The following is a 9,569-nucleotide window of genomic DNA, read 5'->3' on the forward strand; positions in this document are numbered from 1 at the left end:
TATTCAGCTATTGATTCCATCTAGTGTATTTTTCATTTCAGTTATTGTATTGTTCATCTCTGTTTATTTGTTCTTTAATTCATCTAGGTCTTTGTTAAATATTTCTTGCATCCTCTCGATCTTTGCCTGCATTCTTTTTCTAGGTCCTGGATCATCTTCACTATCATTATTCTGAATTCTTTTTCTGGGAGGTTGCCTATCTCCACTTCACTTAGTTGTTTTTCTGGGGTTTTATCTTGTTCCTTCATCTGGTACATAGCCCTCTGCCTTTTCATCTTGTCTATCTGTGAATGTGGTTTTTGTTGCACAGGCTGCAGGATTGTAGTTCTTCTTGCTTCTGCTGTCTGCCCTCTGGTGGATGAAGGTGTCCACTAAAGTGTTTTTTTGTTTGTTTGTTTTCTTTTTTTATTATTTTTGGATAAGACACACAATTTTTCATAAGTTTCAAATGACTTAAGTTTTGAATGAACTTTCCCCCTTCTGATATGAATTACCTCCTTGAAGTTTGCATGTCAATGAATGGCTCTAAATCCTAGAGAAGATGGGGGTAGGAAATCTTTATCACCAAGGCACATATTAAGTGCAGGACAATTCTATTTCCAATGTTCTGATCTTTTCAAGTATTTTGAGAGGAATAGGTGAGATGTGGGCGATTGGAAAAAAAAAAAAAAAAAAAAAAAGAGCAGGTGAACTTTGAACTTCTAGAGCCATACATTTGTCCCTGCACAGATTTGCCAGACAAAGACAGTTGTTCCCACCTCCCCAATTTTGGGTTGTAGTTTTTGTCTTAGGTACCTTTTCTCTCTTTAACCTTTTACTAGCCTTTAGCAACAGATCTTTCAATGATGCTATTTTGGAGTCTGAAAAACTTATGAAAGCTTTTGCATTCTAATTAGAATAGGTATTCCATTCTTTTTGTTTGATTTGGTATCCCTTGCTTTTAAGTGCACTTTTTAAATGATCTTATCTATTTGGAAAGTTCCTCATAATGACCATTGTAATTCTAGACTGTTTTTAGTAAAGTTGTCCTCTCTTGTTAGATGTCTGCAGCTTTTGGGATTTTAGTTGTTGAACATAAAATAAGCAGGTGTGCTGGAAGATGGCATGCTGAACTCTTCAGATATAAAGGATCCCATTTCTTGAATCAAGGCTTTTGATTCTCTCAGAGCCAAACTGTTAGGGAACTATTGACCGAAACCACCTGCCTTGGCCAGGTCCACTTGTCTGAGTTGTCACAACAGGAGGTCCCAATAAGGAGCATGGTTGATGCTGCTACTAACCAGGAGAATTAGGGAGGGGCCAAAAGTGGGAGGAGCTGACCAACCTCCCAGAATCCTTCTCACTGGGATCCATCTTTACTGAGAGATGTATGTGTCACCAGGAAGAACCCTGAGTCAGACCATGGGCCAAGCAAGATGACTGGCCAGAGACAACCTGGAAACTAACCCCATTACCATAAAACCTGATACTGTGAGCCACGTGCAGAGCAGTCCTCCTGGGTTCCTTTACCCTCCTGCTCTCCAACTGGGCACCTCTTCCCAATAAAGTCTCATACTTTATCAGCGTGTGTGTCTCCTCAGGCAGTTCATTTTTGAGTGTTAGACAAGAGCCCACTCTCTGGGCCCAGAAGAAGTCCCCCTTCCTGCAACAACTGGTGACTCTGGTGGGACCCCTTTTTCACTATGACTGACATCCTGACCACTTGGGGTACTCAGAGACTAGCTTGCCACTGACAGACCAGACCTAGTGGCTCCTACCAGGACCATTTTGTCCCTGTTCTCCCTCCTAATGTGGATGACTGGCCAGAATGCCCTGAACAGGTAAGGAACAAGTGACTTTGTTGACCTCTTTTCACTTCCCTCTTTTCAACCCTTTCTATCCTACCCTCCTTTCTTCTATCCTGGTCCTGGATGCAGGAGTCTGGTTGAAGAGCCTTGGTTATCTGAGGGCTGGAGCCTGATCAGCTCCGGTGGGCGGAGAACTCAAATTACCTGGTATCTGGTTTCTGGTTTCTGATAGGGCAAGTTCCCCTCCTACCTTCCTGAAAGCCCAGGGAAAAGTCTCATAATGCCTAGGCATCTGGTCTGCAGGTGGCAGGAGATGTCTGTAAGGCCACCACTTTTGTCCCTCCTCCTTCTCCTCTTCTTTCAACCTGGCCTCCTTTCCTCCCTTTGAAATCTTTGAATACCTGAAATATTTCTGTTTACTCTGTCAGTACTCAGATCTGAAGTTCTGTGTCTCTGAAGGAAGTTTTCTGAGAGACTGCAATCTTGTATTTAAAGGAGTGTCTGATTAAGACAGCCTTGCCTGTGTGTGTTTTATACTTTGTGTTCTGTGTTGTGATTTGTGATGACCATTCTGCCTTATGAAATGGAAATTCTGGTTCTGTTCCACTGTGGAGCTCTCTTGGGAGAATTTTGTCTGACTGGAAAGATTTTAGCTATGAGCCTATGACTAAGAAAAAGATGATATTTTATCATAACACTGTGTGGCCACAATATTCTTTATACTCCAGAGATAACTGGTTTAGGTGGAACTCTTGAAAATTCCACAACTGGCTCTTTTTTGCATATACAGTTAGAAAAGGCAGGCTTGATGAAACGTCTTTTCAGAATTCTGACATTGATGGACAAGTCTTTCTAGAAGAACTTGTTTTCTCTCCCTGTGCCTTGAGACCAAGGCTCTCAGGAGCACTTATTTTATCTAGACCATCTCTAATTCCTGAGACTGAGGAGGAAAAAAAATTAAAAAACAAAACAAACAAGCAAAACTGGGTAAGAAGCCTTTTTTAAATTTTACTTATTCCAACTGTTATTTATAAGCTAGTCAGTTTTATATTGTAATACCTGATTCATGACTAAGTTTAGAAAATGAAGCTATGAGCTCTCTGGTCGTGTTTGTCTATATATCTGTGTGCATTATAGATATGTCCTTACCTTTGGATGGTATTATCAAAATTAATTTGTCAATCAGCTCTAATTAATTGCTTAAAGGAAGTTAAGTGCTTATATAAATTCTCAAAAATACAGAAGGTAACTGATCAGAATTAATTTCAGGTCACGTGAACTGGGAAATATTCAGTATTAAATTAATATCTGGTATTAAAATTTGTTAATTTAATTAATATAGACATGTCTTTAGAGTCATCAACATTAAGTATAATACCTTTATTGTACCTAGGTTTAACAGAAGTCAAATAAAGCCTTATATCTGCTACAAATCTGTCAACAAGGAAAGTAACTCAAAATTAAAAAAAAAAAACTTTAAGAAAAAGTAAATGTAAATGAGATAAGGGCTTTTAGGTAAACTCTATAGGAATAGATATGTTTTAGAAATGTCTACTTGAGGATCATGTCTCCAGATATTTGGTAACATGAAATTTTAGAGTTGTGCTAAGTTAAATGATGGAAGTTTGTTGAATAGCTGGGTCATTCCCAAATAAAATAAGATACTAAGACATCAATTACTAAACAGAAAAAGAAGGTATTTAGGACTATTAACGAATATGTTTGGTGCCACCCTGAGATGTTCTCTATAAGAAAGCAAATGTTTTTAGAAATTATCACTGGTATTTATGTTCATCAATCTTCAGAATGCTAATGTAAAAGATGGTTCATCGTTGCTTACTTCTTAGTTTTCACTAGAAATCAAGGTTTTTAAGAGTTGAGGACTCTAAACAGGTAATTAAAGCTAATAAAATAATAAAGGAAACATTTCAGTATACAGTAGGAAAGTAGGATGTGTGCTTTCAGTAAAGAAGGTATGAGGAATGAAATTACATTTTATTAAGGGAAAAGAAAGTAAGTCTGTCTTAGAGCTGGTTGTCTCTGGATGGGAGAAAATAAGGAATGAACTAATATCGACACAGAAGGTGATGTAGCATTTGTGGATGGTCAAGATTGGCTGGGTTTAGATTGAAGTTAATTATATAAGTGAATTTTGTTAAAAGCAAGCTGGTGCAAGACTAGATTTGGTTTTCTCTCTATATTTAGAGGACAAAGTGTCCTTAGAATGCTGCTTTTGATAACAGATTATGTGAGTTTCTGTGCCTTTAAGTGATCTGCATTTGCTTTTGAGCTCTCTTGTAACTTTGGTTAGGTTAGTATATGGTGGGGAAGACACAAAAGGAAGGATGTCCAATCAAAAGTCTACCACAATCTTCTAGGGAAGGAAAAGTTTTTAAATTCTAAATAAACCAGGATCAACGGGGATTGAGAGGTGAGTGTGGACTTGAGTAATATTTATATGAGAGAATCCACTGGTCTAGATGACTGATTCGGATGTGAGAGAAAGAAAGAGTAAAAGATGTCCTTGAGGAGTCTATCTTGCGTGATTTGGGACTGAAGGTATTGTGGCAGTGATCACATGGAGAAAGAGAAAGACAACCTGCTTATGAAATCCCTTCCTGATCAGAGCAATGTTTGGTGTTCAGATATTTTCTTGTTGATATGAATATTGATCACTGTTATTCAGATAGGAAATTCAGATGGAATTGGAAAAAATATTAAACATCTGGTGTATCTCTGTATCAGTGTCATATTTTTAAAAGACAGTATGGCTTTGAAATCTTGATGCTGAGATCACAAGGCAGGCTCTTAAAATTACAACTGTTTTTGGCTGAGTCTTTTTAAAGAAATGACTCCCAGCTTTCCATGTTTATGAACTCCTTCATGGACCGTCACGGCAACTTATTTTTCTGGGTGCAGCCCGTCTCTATGAGTTCTCCACTTTTATGTGTGTCTTACTCAAGCTAAATTACATGTGTGACTTGGCAAGTCTTAGGTATGTGCCTGTTAGTGAGGTAACACTGCCACCTAGCATGTGAAGGGGATCTTTGTTGTCTTCTAACAATAGGATCCCAGTGTCTCCTACACCAGGCATCATTGCCAGAACTCCTACCTTGAAAAGAGCTCATTTATGAATAATTAGCATTGCAACTGAAGAGCTTCTCATTTTTACTTCAATATTTTGGCGTGCTGTGCTAAATGTTTGGAGTGTCTGTCACTGGAAAGTGCCAGAGAGAAGTCAGGACAATTGTGTATTTGCGTGTATGCTGTGCATGCACAGATATTCTACTTCAGGATGGAGAGAAGGAAAGGGAGGGTGGGAGGGAGCCTGCAGAGCGTGGGGAAAAAAAAAAACAAAAAAAAAACACAGGTGGACTTGTGCAGGAGGTAGCAACAAATCACCAAAGAAGCGAATCGTTTGTGAAGAGCCGGGGATGGTGGGGGCAGAGAGGATGTAGGGAAATGAATGAAAAAGGCAGGAGAAGAAATGGCATAGGCGGGAACAAGGAAGGAAAATGTAAATATTTGAGATATCAAGGAGGAAGAACATTTCAAGATCTTTCTCTCCTCCTCTTCCCCTCTTCCTCCTCTTCCTCTCTCCCTCCCCCTCCTCCTCATCCTCTTCCTCCTTCTCTCCTCTCCCCCTCCTCCTCCTTCTCACCCTCACTCTCTCTTCCTCCTCCCTCTCTTTCTTTTTTTTTTAAAAATAAATTTATTTATTTATGGCTGCGTTGGGTCTTCGTTGCTGCGTGCGGACTTTCTCTATTTGCGGCGAGCGGGGGCTACTCTTCATTGCAGTGCGTGGGCTTCTCATTGCAGTGGCTTCTCTTGTTGTGGGACACGGGCTCTAGGCATGCGAGCTTCAGTAGTTGTGGCACGTGGGCTCAGTAGTTGTGGCTCGCGGGCTCTAGAGTGCAGGCTCAGTAGTTGTGGCACATGAGCTTAGCTGCTCCGCGGCACGTGGGATCTTCCTGGACCAGGGCTCGAACCCATGTCCCCTGAATTGGCAGGCAGATTCTTAACCACTGTGCCACCAGGGAAGTCCCTCCCTCTCTTTCGTATCACTGTCTCTCATCTCTCGCCTATCATCACTCTTTTGGCTGAATGCAGAAGACTCTTGCAACTTCCTAGGCATACTGCCTAGAACCAGCATTTCTTGGTCAAGACCTGATTTTTTTTTTCTTCTGATGTTTATTTCTTGGGTTTGAAATGTGTTTTGTGTGCTTCGTTAGTTTTTATGTGTGTGATGCATGAATGGAAGTTAGACAGGTGTTCAGGTTCAGTTATTACTGATCTTGTCTAAAGGGACCTAGACGTTCTGAACTCCTGGAAAATACCTGTTCTCAAGATTTTGCACAGAAATATGCCCTCTGTGCATCTAGGTTTCTGACAAAGGCTTTTCAAAAAGCTGATCTTACGTGGTGCTTTGAGCTGTGTTTGAGAACACTGTTTCTCCCTGCTGCCCTCTGCTGTGACAGTTTGATGTTTCAAGTCTTTAAAGGTTTGCTTTAGGGAAATGTTTATACATATGAAAGAAATCGTCCAGGTCCTGATTCCTATGGAGTTTTCTTACCAGTAACAACCCCACACCGAACCGCCAATTTGTCACTGTCTAACTTCCTTCCTGGGTGGCTGCCTTTTTTCTTTTCTTGCTTTTCTCCTTTCTACACTTTCTTCAGGATAAACAGCCTTTTACTTTAATTACTAACATTCATATCTCCTGCTTCTCATAATATGTGTTTGCGAGTATGTCTGTGTCTTGGGCAGCCATGAAGGAAGAACTGCTTCTACTCCCAAGACCTGGCAAATTCCCATATTAAGAGTCCAGTCAGGGACAGAATTCAGGTAAATAGAGTCACCGGGCTGTTGCTGTTCCCTACAGTGACTTTTTCTTCTCCTTTTCCTCCTATAACTGTCCTTGGATTCTGTATTTGCAGTTTCCTACCAAAATAGCTCAGAATTTGACTCTCCTAATGTTTGAGAAAGCCATTAACAAGATCAAGTCCAGAACAGTCCCTTTCATCAAGCCATGCCACATTATTCTACATACTGTTTCATTTTTAAATAGGCTAATGCATGTATGTTACCTTTTATACATTGCATTTCATTAGGCCTTTGTCTTGGGCTAGCATCACCCCCTCATCACCCTGTGGCTATGGAACGCTCAGAAGTAGAACCGTATGTGCCATGCTTGCTGCCCTACTGTGCTACCTTAATCTTACTCCAGGAGCAGCAAGACTTTCTCCATGCTGGGCTTCCCTCCTTCACCCCTGTAATCTCTGTGTAAAAATTTGACATGAACCTAAGCTCCTATAAGCAGGGCTGCAGCAGGACCAGCTGGCAGCAGAGTTGCATCAGACAGCACAGTAGTAAGAATTAAAATCATTCGTCTTCTTTCTTTCCATTGGCAGCCAGAGGAGAGCTGGGGGTGGGGAAAGGTTATGAATCACAGCATTTCCAAGGCGACCACAGAGAAAAGGAAGAAGGTTGAGGATTTGGGAAGATAGTGATACAGGTTAAGATATGGGTCAGGGGTCTCTACCTTTTTTGCATGGCAGTTCTGCACTTGTATAATTTATACTCCTTTCAGATAAATGTATTCCATGCTTTCAGTCTGGTAATACAGCAACATAGTTTGCTTTCTGAACAGTGCTGCATAGATTTAACCCTTTGCAAAACCACTTGGACTCCTCTTTGTGTTGACTGAATCTGGTGATATATTGATTAATTTAAGAAGCAGATCTTTTTTTATGATTTTGGGAAAAATCCATTGATTTAAATTATGGTTTTGGATTTTTGAATACTTTTTTAGCATCGTGCTAAATTTGGGGGTGGGGAACATGACAACAACTAGTCCTCTCTTTTTCTTTCCTTTCCCTCATCCCCAATACTCAGGATTCTAAACACTGTATGTCTCGGTGCCTATGAATCGCTCAGACAATAAAATGTTTATAGCTGAGCTCCACTCAGTGAAGTGTGTATCTGTTATGAAAAAAGATTGCTAGTTGGAGCTGGAAATTTACAATAGACACCCACAGGAAGGCATCCTGGTGCAAATCACACTAGGACATAGAGCTCTTCATATTGAATTACTCCAAGGAGCCATTTAGAATGATCAGGTCTTAAAGACAGCACAGAATTCACAGAGAAATACTTCGAAGGTTATTTTGTACATGGTATTAAAACCAAGTGTTAATTTTTCTCTTCAATCTCATGCCGATGTCAGGGTCTATCCTGAAATACAAAAATGGAGAGGGCTTATAGTGTTTATTTTATAATGTCTTTTTTTTTCTTATTTATTTGTTAGACACCCTTAAAAAGGAGAGCTGTAAGCACAGAACATAAAATTGGGTGTAATTTAAACCTCAGGGGTTAATAGTGGGTTCCTTCTTTATTTAAGCTTCTTAATGTTCCTGAGCTTCCTTTTCCTAATTTATGAAATGGAATGAGGGTGCTTTCAGATCCTCAGTTACAAATGATATTATAGATATTTATGCTCTTTTCTGCAGTTTAGTTATGTTTCTCACATCACCCTTCTCCTCCATAACATATGCATATATAGCACTTTTTAAACGCAGATGGCACAGTTTTTAGAGCCATAGAATGAAGGTAATATTTATCTCAGAATTTCTATAGCTCTGATTACCTAAATATGCTAATAGAAAAATTAGGCTAAGAAAAAGACTATAACTAAGCAAGATATTCTCATAGTCACACGGGGTATCGAAACTTCAGAAAATGTATTAACCAACCTACAATTACTTGGGAGAAAGGCAAAAGGAAACAGGGTGTAAAAGATTATTTTTACATATTTTAGTCCTTTGCCATAATATTTGCAAAAGGTAAATATCTGAAAATAGGAAGATGTACTAGACTTAGTTTATAAGCTACCCCAGATACACATTTCCCTTGTTTTCTGATTGAACAGTATTAGAAGACTATCATCTGTGGGTCTCTCACAATTCATCAAGTCTTGTGAGCAGAGACACTGACTGCCTTTGTTCCAGAGATGGAGACAGTGTCTCCCTGCAGAGCAAAAGGTCGGTTTCCTTAGTGTCCATTATAAGTAAGGATATGTCTCTCTTCAGGGCAAAGGTCAGGCAAGCTTATTGCCCATTATAAAAGATTTGAGTTCCCTAAGCTTTGAGTTATTCTCCTAAAGTGCAACCTACCCAGTATCAGGTGTAACCTGACCCTGTTCAAGTCACCCTGTGGGAATTGGGGCTCAGGGAAATGCACAAATGCTGGCATTCTGGTTAATGTTATCACTGCCAGTAATAAAGTCTCAGCAGTCTCATGTTTTCTCTCAACATCCATGAGGCAGCTAACTGGTTAACTGAGTAAAATCTCAGACCCTTCACTGTTCTTGATAAGCAGCAACTTGTCCTTTTCCCTTGGTTCTAAGTCCAGCTAACCTCACCATTATAGACTATTGAGCTCTAAGTGGTACTGGCTAAGAGCTCAAACTTTGTCAACTCAAACTTTGTCAGCTCCAGCTGGTCTGGGGCTCTAGAGACAGCTACTTGGAGAGACCAGGTGACTCAATGCAGACGTGCAGTAAAGTTAATGATCCATGGGATGAACTTTGCTGGAAGGGAGAGCAGGGTCAGGGAGGGAGCCTACAAAAAAATGCATCTCACACTCTCCTCTTGGAGAGCCTTCTCTGAGATGAAGTCTTCTCTTATCCCCTCTCTAAAGATAGTCCGGATGGCAAGCCCACTAGTGTCCCTCCTCTTATTTGTTTCTCTTCCTTCCTTCCCTTGCTCCTTTTCCCCTCATTTC

The sequence above is a fragment of the Physeter macrocephalus genome, chromosome 1 (genome assembly GCF_002837175.3).
Source record: "Physeter macrocephalus isolate SW-GA chromosome 1, ASM283717v5, whole genome shotgun sequence".
Taxonomy (NCBI): domain Eukaryota; kingdom Metazoa; phylum Chordata; class Mammalia; order Artiodactyla; family Physeteridae; genus Physeter; species Physeter macrocephalus.